General features: G+C 37.0%; 5 non-coding genes across 5 annotated transcripts; 3 read left to right on the top strand and 2 right to left on the bottom strand.

Annotated features, from left to right (window-relative positions):
* Positions 1-5,681: 5,681 nt before the first annotated feature.
* Trnal-cag (transfer RNA leucine (anticodon CAG)) lies at positions 5,682-5,764 on the top strand. Its single transcript has one exon. It is a non-coding gene; the product is annotated as a tRNA-Leu (tRNA).
* A 4,329-nt stretch (positions 5,765-10,093) lies between these two features.
* Positions 10,094-10,166, bottom strand: Trnar-acg (transfer RNA arginine (anticodon ACG)). Its single transcript has one exon. It is a non-coding gene; the product is annotated as a tRNA-Arg (tRNA).
* Positions 10,167-10,293: 127 nt separating this feature from the next.
* On the top strand, positions 10,294-10,376 carry Trnal-cag (transfer RNA leucine (anticodon CAG)). The gene has a single exon. It is a non-coding gene; the product is annotated as a tRNA-Leu (tRNA).
* Positions 10,377-13,021: 2,645 nt separating this feature from the next.
* On the bottom strand, positions 13,022-13,104 carry Trnal-cag (transfer RNA leucine (anticodon CAG)). Its single transcript has one exon. It is a non-coding gene; the product is annotated as a tRNA-Leu (tRNA).
* A 457-nt stretch (positions 13,105-13,561) lies between these two features.
* Trnar-acg (transfer RNA arginine (anticodon ACG)) lies at positions 13,562-13,634 on the top strand. The gene has a single exon. It is a non-coding gene; the product is annotated as a tRNA-Arg (tRNA).
* Positions 13,635-15,828: the final 2,194 nt, after the last annotated feature.

Raw genomic sequence — 15,828 nt, 5'->3', positions numbered from 1 at the left:
ATCTAAATTAATTTGTTTACAATAACTCTATACAAAATATGATTATATAAACATATTAATCAATCTAAGCTAATCCATATCAACACGGGAGAGAAACAAAGAAAATTAAATGAGAATATGTTCGTCATCATGAAAAATCATACTCCATTTTTCATAACGTTAGAACAATTCGATTTTTTTTTAGTTTCCAGAGTTATGTAAAAACTTGGTTGAACATATGTATATAGTATAGACCATAATATCAATCTTCGTTTGAAAATTCGGCGATTCGGCGACTTTTTTGATTCAACATTATGAAACCAGTCGGAAAACTATCACTCCTGAACAAATTTAACATCTCTAAATTGCAACAACTTACCAATTGCTACCACTTTCCGACGTCATCCTCCATCACTTTGGTGGGACAAGGAGTGATCAAAGGTCTACCTTGAAAAATCATCCGCTTTCAAAAAATTCTGGAAAACTGGATTAGTGGAATGGTTTCGAAAGTACCAAGCTCTAGAAGCCAAACTAAAAGGTTTGATTAAAGCAAAAAAGCGTGGATATTTGCGGAAATTCGTTAATGGTTTGTCAAGGGAGACCGCTATGAGCACTCTTTGGAATACGGCTAGGAGAATGCGTGGCTGGAACCATACAAACGAAAGTGAGGAATACTCTGACCGTTGGATTTCAGAATTTGCAGGAAAGGTTTGTCCCGATTCTGTCCCTGCACAACATATCGTACGCGATATACCGCTTCAAAGCGATTATGAGAATTTTTCGATGGTGGAATTCTCTCAATTGCACTTCTCTCATGTAATAATTCAGCTCCGGGGTCGGACAAGATTAAATTCAACTTGTTGAAGAATCTTCCCGACTTGGCAAAACAGCGTTTGCTGAACTTGTTCAACAAGTTTCTGGAGCTGAATATTGTCCCGCATGACTGGAGACAAGTGAGAGTGATAGCCATACGAAAACCCAACAAGCCGGCTTGCGATCACAACTCGTATAGGCCGATTGCAATGTTATCCTGTATTCGTAAATCGTTAGAGAAAATGATTTTACTTCGTTTGGACAAGTGGGTTGAAACGAACAATTTGCTGTCAAATACGCAGTTTGGCTTCCGTCGAGGTAAAGGGACGAATGATTGTCTCGCGCTGCTATCTTCTGAAATTTCAAATTGTATTTGCTCGTAAAGAACAAATGGCTTCCAAAGGGGCATTTGATTCAGTTTCCATGGAAATTCTCTCAGAGAAGCTTCATAAGCGTGGACTTCCACCAACTCTGAATAATTTCTTGTCCAATTTACTGTCAGAAAAGCACATGATTTTCTCTCATGGCAGCTCGAAATCTTCTCGTTACAGTTTTATGGGCCTACCGCAAGGCTCCTGCCTAAGCCCCCTCTTGTACAGTTTTTACGTCAATGATATGGATGATTGTCTAACTAGAGACTGCACGCTGAGACAACTTGCAGACGATGGAATTATTTCCATCACGGGTACTAATCCCGTCGTTCTGCGGAAGTCGTTGCAAGACCCTGAACAGTCAGTTCACGTGGGCTCTAAAGCTGGGTATCGAATTCTCTACGGAGAAAACTGAAATGGTCGTTTTTTCTAGGAAGCACGAACCCGCCCAATTCCAGCTTCACCTATCCGGCAAAACGATCAAGCACTCGATGTTTTTCAAATACCTTGGAGTATATTTTGACTCTAAATGTACCTGGGGAATACACATTGCGTATTTGAAACAGAAATGCCAGCAAAGAATCAATTTTCTCCAAACAATAACCGGAACATTGTGGGGTGCCCATCCAGGAGACCTCATTCAGTTATACAAAACAACGATATTATCAGTGTTAGAATATGGCAGTTTTTGCTTCCGATCAGCTGCCAGGATTCATATTCTCAAGCTGAAGAGAATACAATATCGTTGCTTGTGTATAGCCATGGGGTGTTGGCTGGAGTACCCCCGCTTACTCTTCGGTTCACAGAATTATCCTACAGATTTCTCATCCGTTGCATGATCATGAATCCGTTGGTGATTGATAATTTCGAAAATCTACTCCAACTGACTCCTCAGTCAAGTTTTATGTCTTTATACCATGAGTATCTTACTCACGACGTGCACCCTTCACCAGGCATCTCCAACCATGTTTGCTTCCCATATTTTTGCAATTCCTCTGTCGTTTTTGATCTGTCCATAAGACAAAAAATCCGTGGAATCCAAGATCATCTACGATCCAATGTTATTCCGTCGATATTTTCGGAAAAATATGGGAAAGTTAGATCTGATAAAATGTTCTTTACTAACGGTTCATTCATAAATGGGTCCACTGGCTTCGGCATCTTCAATGAAAATTCCAGTGCCTCTTTCAAACTCAAAGATCCTTGTTCCGTTTCTTTATTATTTTTTTTCTTTATTTTTTGAGACTTTCAGCCTCCTGGGCTGGTTCGTCTCAGTTCCTTGTTCCGTGTATGTCGCTGAACTGGGTGCGATATACTACGCACTAGGGATCATTGAAACATTGCCCATCGACCATTATTTTATTTTTTCAGACAGTCTCAGCTCAATAGAGGGAATCCGCTCAATGAAAGTTGATAAACGCTCATCTTATTTCCTAACAAGAATAAGACATCTATTGAGTGTTTTGGTCGAAAAATTATTCAAGATTACCTTAGCATGGGTTCCCTCTCATTGCTCGATTCCGGGGAATGAGAAAGCGGACTCACTAGCTAAGAAGGGCGCTCCAGAAGGCACACTATTTGAAAGGCAAATTGCTTATAATGATTTTTTCCACATTCCTCGTCAGCACACGCTCGTAACTTGGCAGCGCATGTGGAGTGAAGATGAGTTCGGTCGTTGGTTACACACGATTATCCCTAAGGGCTCGACGAGTGAATGGTTCAAGGGGTTAAATGTAGGCCGTGATTTCATTCGCGTGATATCTCGGCTTATGTCCAATCACTACAACCTAAACGCGCATCTTTATCGCGTTAATGATGTTTCCTCCGTTGTATCCCTGTATCATATCCCTCCTATCCGATCGATAAACTTTTACTTAGTCGCGGCAATACATACACATACTCTTTACAGATACACAGGTCGAAGGTTGTGCAGGCAACTGAACATTCAACAAGAGCCAAAGGTTGTACCGCTCATGACAACTCTACACGAGCTGAAGATTGTACCGCCCAGTGACCATTCTACCCTGGATTCCTCGAGTCAAGAGAGATGCACCACGATTGATATGAGGTACAGACTAGGGGGGCGTCGCTGATTAATGATCAGTTGCACCCCAATAGGAAGTATCCCGTGTCGGCCACACATACATAGTACTGGAGACTGCAACATCCCAATCATGAGAAACTTTGTAATACATACTAACCTCGAGCCAACCGCAAGTAATCGGTTACATATTACTAACATAAAGGGTGTGTCACATCAAATTGCATCACGGAAAAAACGCTGTAGAAATTCGCCCAGTAGACCGATCCTTTTGAAAATTTTAGACAGTAAAATAAAAACTATTAAACAATTTTTGGCATTTTCTTTTTATTCATACTTCGAGCCCAAGCCCGTATGCTCGCACCTTCCTCTTTACCCCGTCCATAAGGTTCTGTACAACGTCAAGTTGTAGTTTTTTTTTAACAGAAATCCATTTTCTCTTGAAGTCCGCCTCCGATTTGATAACTTTTGGGTTCTTCCGGAGGGCCTGCTTCATAATCGCCCAATATTTCTCTATTGGGCGAAGCTCCGGCGCGTTGGGCGGGTTCATTTCCTTTGGCACGAAAGTGACCCCGTTGGCTTCGTACCACTCCAACACGTCCTTTGAATAGTGGCACGAAGCTAGATCCGGCCAGAAGATGGTCGGGCCCTCGTGCTGCTTCAATAGTGGTAGTAAGCGCTTCTGTAGGCACTCCTTAAGGTAAACCTGCCCGTTTACCGTGCCGGTCATCACGAAGGAGGCGCTCCGCTTTCCGCAAGAGCAGATCGCTTGTCACACCATGTACTTCTTGGCAAACTTGGATAGTTTCTGCTTGCGAATCTCCTCCGGAACGCTGAATTTGTCCTCTGCGGAGAAGAACAACAGGCCCGGCAGCTGACGAAAGTCCGCTTTGACGTAGGTTTCGTCGTCCATTACCAGGCAATGCGGTTTCGTCAGCATTGCGGTGTACAGCTTCCGGGCTCGCGTCTTCCCCACCATGTTTTGCCTTTCGTCGTGGTTAGGAGCCTTCTGAACCTTGTATGTACGCAGGCCCTCCCGCTGCTTGGTCCGCTGGACGAATGAACTTGACAAATTCAGCTTATTGGCGACATCCCGGACCGAACTTCTCGGATCACGTCTAAACTGCTTAACTTCGCGCTAGTGATCTTTTTCACTGACGGAGCATCCATTTTTGCCGTTCTTCACCTTCCGGTCGATGGTTAGGTTTTCGAAGTATCGTTTTAGTACTCTGCTGACCGTGGATTGGACGATTCCCAGCATCTTACCGATGTCCCGATGTGACAACTCCGGATTCTCGAAATGAGTGCACAGGATTAATTCACGACGCTCTTTTTCGTTCGACGACATTTTTCCAAATTTACGAAAAATCGACAGTGAAGCATGGCCAACGTGATCTATACACTCTTATCTGATTATAAGCGAAAGCTGAAGATATAATTCCTAAAAATTAAATTTCTACAGCGTTTTTTCCGTGATGCAATTTGATGTGACACACCCTTTAGTCGTAAGACAAAAATTGTCAAAATATTGAACTCCCGGCCCCGTCAGGAAAAAAAAATTGCAACAATCATGTGCTCCCGTGGCCGAGTGGTTAGCGTCACACATTATCATGCCGGGGGTTCGGGTTCGATTCCCTTTTTGGTCGGGGAATTTTTCGTCAAAGGAATTTTCTCCGACTTGCACTGTGGTCACGCGTATTTTAGAACTTGTCATTCAGAATGCATTCAAGGCGTGTTATTTTGCGTAGAAATCTCATCTAAGTACTAATAAAAATGACGCAAGTAATACTACGTTGAGACGGCGAAGTTCCTCTAGGAACGTTAGAGCCTCTCAAGAAGAAGAAGAAATTGCAACAAATTCATAATTCGTAGCTCATCGTTAGTTCCAAAACAATACGAAACAAACAATTCTGCGTACCCAGTTGTGCTATGTTGAAACTTGTACGCTGATAAATTGCTCATTTATGCTTTTCAACACACCCATTTTGTTTGATTGATGCATCTATCCTTCGCACAATCTGGAAATATGCTGACTTGTGACAACTTTTATTTGGCACTCCTGGAAATTTGGTAGGTAGGGCCATTCCAATGGTCGATGTAGGGAACGGACCATCATTTTCTATGGTTCATCGATTTATCTCTCAAATATGCTCTCCCCACACTAGGTCTCTGGTGTTGAAGAGAACAACGGTGTTCAACGTATTACCATATTTATATTAAGAAAATTTTCAAAATAAGTCGATCCTGCCAGGAGTCGAAAATGGAATCTTCTGATCCGTATTCGAGATATGTTCAATCGAGCTTTTATATAACTCTGGAAAAAAAAAATCGAGTTGTTCTAACATTATGAAATAGGGTGTATGATTTTTCATGATGGTGAACATATTTGCATTTAATTTTCTTTGTTTCCCTTATATATTATTCAGCATCTCATAAATTCCACGTTAATTGTTGATTGAAAAGACGAAATGGAACATGTCAGGATGGCCGAGCGGTCTAAGGCGCTACGTTCAGGTCGTAGTCTTCTCTGAAGGCGTGGGTTCGAATCCCACTTCTGACAAATGTTCATTTTTAGAATCTGTACACTGTGCTTTTCATAGCGATACAGCACAACCACTCTTGATTATTCGTTTTCCATGCGTTTCCCTAAACACGCACCCTAAGCGAATGATGACAATTGATGAAAAATATATGTTTAGGAGTTACATTGAAAAACATTTGAAACATTATATGAATAGCGTGGTCGTATTAAATAGCTTTGCATTCCAACCGGCCTTGGTTCAATCCCCATTGACGTCGTATGGACTTTTTTTTGCACAATCCCAAATGAAACGCGAAAAGAAAACAGAAAGAGATGTCTGCTTTGCTCGCATACATACAAACCTTTTTTAAGCTTTAAAACATCTCATTATTTGCCCATTTGACTCTCCCGAACACAAAATGGCTTTATTTCTGTCAAAGATGAAATGTTTTCAGCCAAAGATAGTTTGGGTGTAGCGATAATGTTTTCCAACGTAATATTTAAACATATAGTTTTACCATAATGATGTATTTGGAAAATTTGTTGTAACTCATAAGCAAATACATAAAATTTCATGAACATGGCGGTATAACACGACAAACATATTAAACATAAAACATAAAAAACAATAAATTTGAAATATTTTTTTAAATATCTTGAGAATAGCTGCATTTAGAAGGAGATTGATAAAGAGCTATTTTGTTTTGAATCACATCAGAATTTATAATTTGTGGCTAAAAATGATTGTTAATATACGAAAATTCGAAGTGTAGAAAATTCGATGTTCCAAAAAGTTCGTCAAAAATAGTTTTACCACCTTGGACTACTTTTTTAAAAATTTCTACATGACTTCTATTTTATAAAAAAAAATACATAATGCATATATAAATTTAAAAAAAAATTAAAATTGAAAAAGCCAATAAATTAGAAATGATTTTTCAAATATCTCGAGAATGGCTGCATTTAGAAGGAGATTTATAAAGAGCTTTTTATTTTAAATCACACCAAGATTCATAATTTGTGGTTAAAAATGTTAACAAACAATTATTTGTATATATATACAAATATTCGAAGTTTCTAAAATTCATAAAAATTCGATGTTCTACAAAGTTTGTCAAAAATAGTTATACCGTCTTGTACTCATTTTGACGTAGGATTACGTCTTTCGGGAACATATTGGGGTACAAATTGAGAATCGAAAATCGAGCACATCGTGATAATTGTCCAATTTCTAACGCTTATTGCTCAGTCATTTCATGATGGATTGATGAGATTATTGCGTCAATCGATTTCGGCACTCCATAACAATTTTTTATATTGAAGAAAATAATATTTGTCATGAAACTAACCATCGAACAATTGAAAAATCTCAACCCCTATCCTAACGGAAATATTGGTTTGGTTGAAATTGACGACACATGTGGCGGGTCCCTAACAGAGACATCAAAACCAAGCTTCCTGGGGAAAAACGACATTGCAAATATAAGCAAATCGGGGGCACTTTTATATTGCAAGTAAGGTGAGTGATTCGATAAATTCTAGCAAATAAATTTTTAATTTGGAACTTGAATGATGGTTGCTTCGTGAAATTTCATATTTCAATTTCAATCGTTCATTGTGAAAAATTTAGCACAAGGGTGAGTATAAAATTGTATATGGTAGCAGTTGTGTTGAAAATGACTTGATATATGAAACAATCTATTTCAATTTTCATAAATAAAAACCAAGGTTTGTTCTCGCTCGAGAACGGGTCGTTAGGTATAAGCTTCATTGGATAAACACTCAGAAAGTAAAAAATATAAAAAAATACTCTTTCTATTTCAAATAAGTTTTCTTTACATTAAATAAAAATTGGTGATTTTTTTTTTATTTATTTCATCCATACACAACACAGGAGCCATCTCTAGGATCACAGAGGGCAGTTTTCATCATATCTCGTTCCACTTCGGTATCTTTTATCTGATACGCACCATCCAACGACTGCTTACCATCCTTCTGTCATCATCCACGGTAAACACTGGTGGAGTTAACAAACAATACCCAACAACCAAACGGCTCTTTTCAGGGCCACCAAATCATTATCGAGGAGTTTTACGATGTAATTCTTCAAACATATCCAAACTCAACAGATAGCCTAACGGAATCCTACGTCAACTATGCGGTCGTGTCCCGGACACGACACTCCCGTGACTTTTTTAAAGTTTCTTCATGACTTCTATTTTATACGAAAATTTGAAAAAAAAAAATAAAAATATATATATATATATATATATATATATATATATATTTCTCCGCCGGAAGATGTCTCAATTTTGGGAAAGGTATGACAAATTTATTTAACATCGCGCTTCTTCTTGGTTGCTTTTTGAATTTTATGCTATCAACATAAATTTTACGGAAATTCTCACAGGCGCTTATTCCAATGCAATTGAGTAAGTATTACCAGGGCTACGGAGTCGGAGTCGGAAGGGATTTCATTGTATTAGGAGTCGAAGTTGGAGTCGAAAAAATTTTACCGACTCCGACTGGTAGTTATATGACCCAATAAAATCAAAATATTTAGCTCAATAAACAAAATTTTATTCCAAGATAAGGAAACTTTGATGTTAATTCTGTGTATTACTATTATGTTCAGAGATTCCTAATATCCAGACAAACACTCTATTTTGCCTGATTTTTCAGGAATGATTCTGATTTTTTTTTGTACTTTATACTTTATCAGAATGAAAACTATCCGAGAAAAAAATAGGATTCCTGTCAATGTATAGTGAACATATCTATTATTGAATCAAATAACATCAAAATTAAAAAAAAAATCAACGATTCATCCACTGTTGGTACGCTTTGTTAATTTGGTGAGTAAAAATTCAATCCAAAGTATGGACGTTGAATCAAGAGAAAGTCTTAATATTGATTCCTTTCTAATTTACTGAAGTGATGTTGTACATTATTGAGAAGAAAAATAAATGATAAAAGAATCCCTGTAAAATCATCTCAATAAATAAAACTTCAGCTCTATGACCAGCACAAACATACGAGAAAACAAATACGTTCTGGGAGAATATAATTTTATGGCTTCGTGAGAGATGGCTGCCTATAAAATCATGCTTTTGTTTTCTCAGAAATCGGCATGAACTTTTCGTACTTTTCGGACCCAATATGAGCCATCCTTATTTCTTCCTCATTTTAATATATTTAATTGACAACCCTAATCATGGTTAATAATGCGAACTAAATGGGAATAATACTTAGCAAAACCACCGCAGAACAGCAAAATTATCAATTATCCATTTCTTAATTCAGTTTCAAAAATTCAGGTTGACGTCAGTAAAATCGAAAAATTGCTTCTATGACCGCTACATTCGATTTCCGTTTTTATTATCTTATCAATATTTCATCAATTTTACCGGAATATAATGCATTTAACGAATATTTCACGTGACTGGCTATTACTGTATCAGTACCATAAACTCTACTCATATTAACAGGCGCCTGGATCGTATTTCCGGCTTTATCGAAATAAATTTGTAGAATATAGCATATTTAATATTTGCTGGAATCACGTTTCAACGCGTGCTCAAACAGCTGTGTTCAGTAAACAATTTCCAAGCGCCTGCAAATTGTGCAATCTTTTTTACGAAATCGATAGTTCAATTCGAAATGGTTTGGTTTCATCGGGCTCTTCGTCCATTCTACGGTCGACATAATCGTCTATCAGAACAATTAATTTTAGCAACTTTCGAGCTGTTTCAAGATAACAACATCTTTAATATTTTTGACCAACATAAAAGATTTTTCAAACCAGTCGCTGGCTGCACGCTCGACTTCAATCGGCATTTCGTCCAGAATTCGGAGGATCACGACCATGAACTGGGACAATGTAGACACTTTTTGCTCGCTTACCTTCGACAACATGTAATCCTAGGGGTTCAAATAGGGTAAGAAAGGAACTAGATGAAAAAAGCCGACGCATTTGAATATAACATTCCGTACGTTATCACTGATATACGGCCTTCATTGCTGCAAAATGTCGAATATCTGAAATCGGACCTAAATTGAACTCCCTTCTAGTCAGACGAGGTAACTATATGCTGGAAATCATATTCAAAATAAAATGGCAGGTTTTTTTTCAAATAAAGCCTAGCTTGTGGCATTTAACACTATTTATCTGAATTTTATCCTTATTTGTAAATCTATACCTCTTAAAAGTACCATGTATCAACCACACCAGAGGTAATAAGTTTACGAAGAATCCAGAAACTAGAATAGAGTTATGATTGGGGCTCATCGCTATAAGCTATGTGGCGTGGTGTTTGATCTGAATCGATTAACATATTTATTTATGGTAAGAGAGTTTAAAAATTAAGTCGATCCTGCCAGGAGTCGAACCTGGAATCTTCTGATCCGTAGTCAGACGCGTTATCCATTGCGCCACAAGACCGGTAGAAACAAACAGTGACATCCTGTAACCTACACAAAATAGTATCAAACATCTCGCAAATATACATTTTTTCTGCGAAATTGTTCACTCATCGTAAATTGCTGTTCAAACACAGTCAAAAGAACATGTCAGGATGGCCGAGCGGTCTAAGGCGCTACGTTCAGGTCGTAGTCTTCTCTGAAGGCGTGGGTTCGAATCCCACTTCTGACAAAACGTTCATTTTTGCGCCCTTATAATCAAAATGATATTGTTGGTCACATGAAGTTTGATATATAACATTCCGGCTAAAAAGTTCATAACGTGGACGTCAAGAGGGGGGGGGCCCTTTTGCAAAAATCTACTTGACTATCACAAAGCACCATCTTTCAATGGATACGTGTCAAAATTTGACAGCAATCGGACGATTGATTCGTGAGTTACAGCATTTGAGAGTGAAGCAACATTTTTGTTATTGTGAAAAAAATGTAAAAATCACAAATCAATGGAAACGATGGCAAAATTGCATGAATTGGGCTTCGATTGCTTCCGCATCCACCGTATTCTCCAGATTTGGTCCCCAGCGAGTATTTTCTGTTCGCAGACCTGAATGCTCGCTGGCAAGAAATTTAAGACCGATGATCTGATCTGAATGAGCTATATCTGAACACTTTCCTGGCCTAGTGTACTAAATCTTTCTATTTCCACCAAGTATTGCAATACAATTTTTAACATTTCGTTGAATACGCGTAAACAGTGATACTATTTATCGGAATAGGCAGAGTCAGATTCACACAACACTTTCTAAAACCATGACAATATTTTTCTCTAATTTTTTCAATGAATTTTCTAAGATTTATACAAAAAAAGTGACTTGTTAATAGTTTATATCATTAGTATAAGACCAAATTCTCGTTCAAGATTCTTCAATCAACACAAAAATCAATTCCCTCAATGCAAAATTTCAGTTGGACAATGGATCACGATGTCATTGCAGAACAAATGGGAATTCAATTTGAATTTTTCAACTTTCCTTCAGAGTTTTCCGTGAATATTTAATTTTTTTTCTTCGGATTTTGCGCTTATCAACACATTTGGCTATCCATTTTTATTTATATAAATGGCGATGAACCTCGTCGCTTATCTCTTGAAAACAGGATTTTTTTTCTATAGAGAAGGAAGGATAACCAAAAACTCATTTGTAGAAAAACTAAAAAAAATTCCATAAAAAATGTATACCAAATGTAGAGTGATTTTTTTTAATTTGGAGAAAAAATACAAAAATAGACCGAACATCAAAAATTTTAATAAAATTCTTTTCTTAATACCAAAATCCTTATATCGTAGCAAAACGAAGAAGTGGCATATATCCATTTGTTTTATCGGTATTTTTCTTCCAGAATATGGTTTCATCACTCAGACGTTTCTATCCAATGGAAAAATTGGAGCAATATTTATTCATTCAATCATATTAGGCTGTCGAAAAAGTCCTGCGGTATTTTTTTTGAATTTTCATTTGTTCATAAAATTAGTAACAATCATCTGTTTTAAGTCAAATATGCGCCGTTTTGTTCGATGACTTGTTCCCAACGAGATGCCAACTTCATAATACCCCTGTTATAGAAGCTCGCTTCCTTATTGGCAAAAAACTCGGATAGCCAATTTTCACAGGCCTCTTTTGTGGCTAACTTCTGACTACCTAGCTCGTTCGCCATGGACAAAAACAGGTGGTAGTCACTTGGTGCAAGGTCCGGACTATACGGCGGATGCAAAAGAACCTCCCATCCGAGCTCCCGAAGCTTCTGGCGCGTCACCAAAGAAGTGTGTGGCCTGGCGTTGTTCTGATGGATGACAATGCGGCCTCTGTTTATCAAAGATGGCCTCTTTTTCATGAGTGCTACCTTCAAGCGGTCCAGTTGTTGGCAGTACAGGTCCGAATTGAGCGTTTGGCCATAGGGAAGCAGCTCATAATAGATTATTCCTTTCCAACAAGCTATAGTATGATTCGATACAATGAATACAACTAGAACTACGCGCTTACAACGACGCCTCGCGGAAATACCGCAGGACTTTTTTGACAGCCTAATATTTATAAGCATTTATGTTTTTTTAATGATTTACAGTTGTATCATAAAAAGTTGTATCATAAAAAGTTGTATCATAAAAATAAAGATAGAATTATCAGAATGAATATTGTTTATTTTATGAAACACTGATCTAAAGTTGAATTTTTGTTCGTGCGGTATCAAGATTTTTGAAACAACAAATGGAATAGGCATATGAAGTACAATGTTTACATTTAAATGTGTTGTTTGCGAATGTTCAAAAATCACTAAAGTATTTAATTTCTGAAATCAACTTGATAGTTTTATTTTCGAACATGCATTAGCAAATTCTGACCGAGCCACGTAACAATTTCTGAAGACAAATATCGATGCTTCAAATCAACAAGGGAAACCAACACATCAAAACGCATTTTGACGACGACTCGTTTGACTGAATAGCTTTCGAGTGGTTGCGTCAAACGACTGTGATATTCGTTGTGATCGGTTCCTGTAACACCGAAACGAACGAGATAAGCGAAGTAACGTTGACTTGTCTTATAGAATAAGGTACATATATTTTTCATGAATCTTGGTTGACTGCAAATTATTTCATTTTAAGTTAGTCATTTGTATATATTTATACTGGCAAAGCGATACTTTTAGAACTGAACACCCGGTTTGCTTGACTTGAATAACATAATCAATTCTTGTTATTTGTAAAACAATATAAATTATTTTATCATTAGAGTTTCATTAGAGTTTTCTGATGCCTATTCGGACATAACTATTATTTTTTCTAAATTATTAGTCAAACATTAAAAAGATACATATATTTGTCAGAAGTGGGATTCGAACCCACGCCTTCAGAGAAGACTACGACCTGAACGTAGCGCCTTAGACCGCTCGGCCATCCTGACTTCTTGTCCAGCAACTTGCTACTGCTGCTTTATTGAATTAAAGAGGCTTTAAACTCTCAGGGTTCATTCGCTTCTCCCGCAACTTTCGACCATACAAACGCGATATTCTCGATGAGGGTTTGATTATTTTATTTTCAAAATTAAACTTAACCTTATGTATTGATTTTAAGTATTTACATATCTACGTCGTTTACGTTGATATTTGTAAGTGACGAACCAGCCAATTGAGTTGAAGGTCACTATAATACAGATAGAAAAAAAAAAGTTTACGTTGATATGTGATGCAGCATTATTAGTTTTCGTCTCTAGTGTATCTAATGTTAATTTTTCCTATACTGATCAATAATTTATAAATTGCAACTTTTGAACCATGGAAGTGATCGTCAACTTTGGACACCACAGCTTCTTATTCAACGGTTGAATTATATTATTGTTAGTTTTGTTGACTGTGTGCACAGGTCCTGTGGCGCAATGGATAACGCGTCTGACTACGGATCAGAAGATTCCAGGTTCGACTCCTGGCAGGATCGATCGTTTTATAGGTGGACTAATTTGATATGGAGAAATCTCACTTGGATGTTTTTAGTTCTCAAAGACCGAATAGAAATGTATATTTATTTTCATATCCATTGTACGCTAGCTACTAAATATACCAATTGCACAAAAAAGATCAAAATAGAGTAGGAAGTTCGAATCTATTATCGTGACTGATAAAAATAGAACAACGCGGTGCGGTGTTTTACTTTTGTTGACTTCAGTTTTCTCATTCGTATAAACGGTTTGTCGTGGTTTACACGATGTCATGTTTATTTTCATAATCAACTACTGATTCAGAATGTGTATATCAATAATGCGCTTTCGTGCACTAACTGAGTCAAATAGATATAAGATAAAAATGTGGAATGGTAGGACAAACTTTAGCCGATACACCTTTGTGTCAGCAACCAAAATTGAAAATTGAATACTAAAATAAAATAAATGTAATACGCAATGAAAAGCAACATTATACCTTGCGTTCTGGCATTAGGAAGTATATTTCATCCTCCGAAAGCAATTCCACATTGACTCTGCAATCAACCTAAAATGCGCAAAATGCGGGGGTATCCTGTGAATGAGATGCAACACATCGCAAACGCTGTAACAGGTGATGGTTTCGGAATAGATGAGAAATTTAGTGCGAATATTCTCTGAGATCCGATATCATGCTACGAGCAAAACATGAAACGAGAATCCTGGTGGCACATACTCATGTGTGCACAAAAACAGTCTGTTCAGTTTTGAATGCAGTGTCAGGTGAGCTGGTTATATGTGATTCGAATATTAGATTACCTGCAGCTATGGACCGGGTGTATTGACGAAATAATGTTGTGAAGAAGATCTAATCTCAGAACGGGGTGTAGAAACATTGTGGATGAATAAATGAGCACGAATCGATAATTCAATCTCTCAGCGGTTCTCGTGGTTCATTAGTTCAAAAATTCAATTCAATCCGAATTTCGGAAAGTTTTTTTAAATTTAAGGGGGTATTCTAGTGTAGAGGCACGAATAACGGACGTTTTTTTGAGCTCCGAAGCAATAAAATAATTTTTTTTACTAACCACTACATCATCATTTGTTTATCTATCTACAAAAAGTGATTAAAAAAAATATTTATTATATATACATTATTAGCATAGTTACAAGCTGATGAAGTGAGGGGGTTCAAAAAAAGTTGTGCCATCGCGTACTTTTCGTTCCAGCTTTTCTGGTTATCTGAAACAAAAATATAGAACAGATTCCGAATTAGCGAAGATGCCGCTATCGCATGAACCTCGGACTAGTCAAAGTTTTTTTTGACTAAATAGCGGCCGCTTCATGAAGAAAATGGTGTTTGAAAAATTTTTTCTAACGTTCCCTGATTTATTAGGAATAGTAAAATGAGAAAAAAACACAGTTTTTATTGGTTCATTCGATAGAGAGATGCATACAGATTACGACATAAATCGGTTCAGTAGAACTTGGGATATTATGTACGCCAATTTGAAAAAAAATTGTTTCGAGGAAAATGCATTTGAAGTTAATTGTTATAGCAGTAATACACTGCGTTTCACAACTATAGAACCACTTATTTTTTCTGAGTTTCCAGAGATATATAAGAGGTCGGTTGAATTGAATTATATAGTGTAAGATATAATAACTACCTTCATTTAAAAAACTGGCCATTTGAACTTTATTGTTGTGTTTAGGCGCGAAACATTCAAAAAACAGAAATTCCAGTGTTTCATAACTATAGGACCAGATGGAAAAACTCTCACTCCTTTACAAAATTAACGCCAATTTCACATGAATTACAATAATTTTCTAATTCATAGGTCATCTTTAGTTCTCAATTAGTTCAAATAACCCATTCGAGGTTTTGACACTATTTCCTACACTATATACTTCAATTCAACCTACTTCTTACATATCTCTGGAAACTCAGAAAAAATGAGTGGTTCTATAGTTGTGAAACCCAGTGTAAATTAGACACCGCCTTACTAAAATGACTGTAACGCGGAAAACAATGGATTTTTCGAAAAAAAAATTCTAGGGTTATTCTTGAATATTTGCTTTTGGATGTATATTAATTGAACTAATAATAACTAAATAGAATAACTCTTGAACGAAATCAAGGAACGTGGTCATAAACAACATATGTGACCTAAATCATCCAACAATCCGGCTTCAATGTGAAATTTTATGTGA

The sequence above is a fragment of the Toxorhynchites rutilus genome, chromosome 3 (genome assembly GCF_029784135.1).
Source record: "Toxorhynchites rutilus septentrionalis strain SRP chromosome 3, ASM2978413v1, whole genome shotgun sequence".
NCBI classification, from domain to species: Eukaryota; Metazoa; Arthropoda; class Insecta; order Diptera; family Culicidae; genus Toxorhynchites; species Toxorhynchites rutilus.
This window is presented reverse-complemented; position numbering and strand designations above follow the sequence as displayed.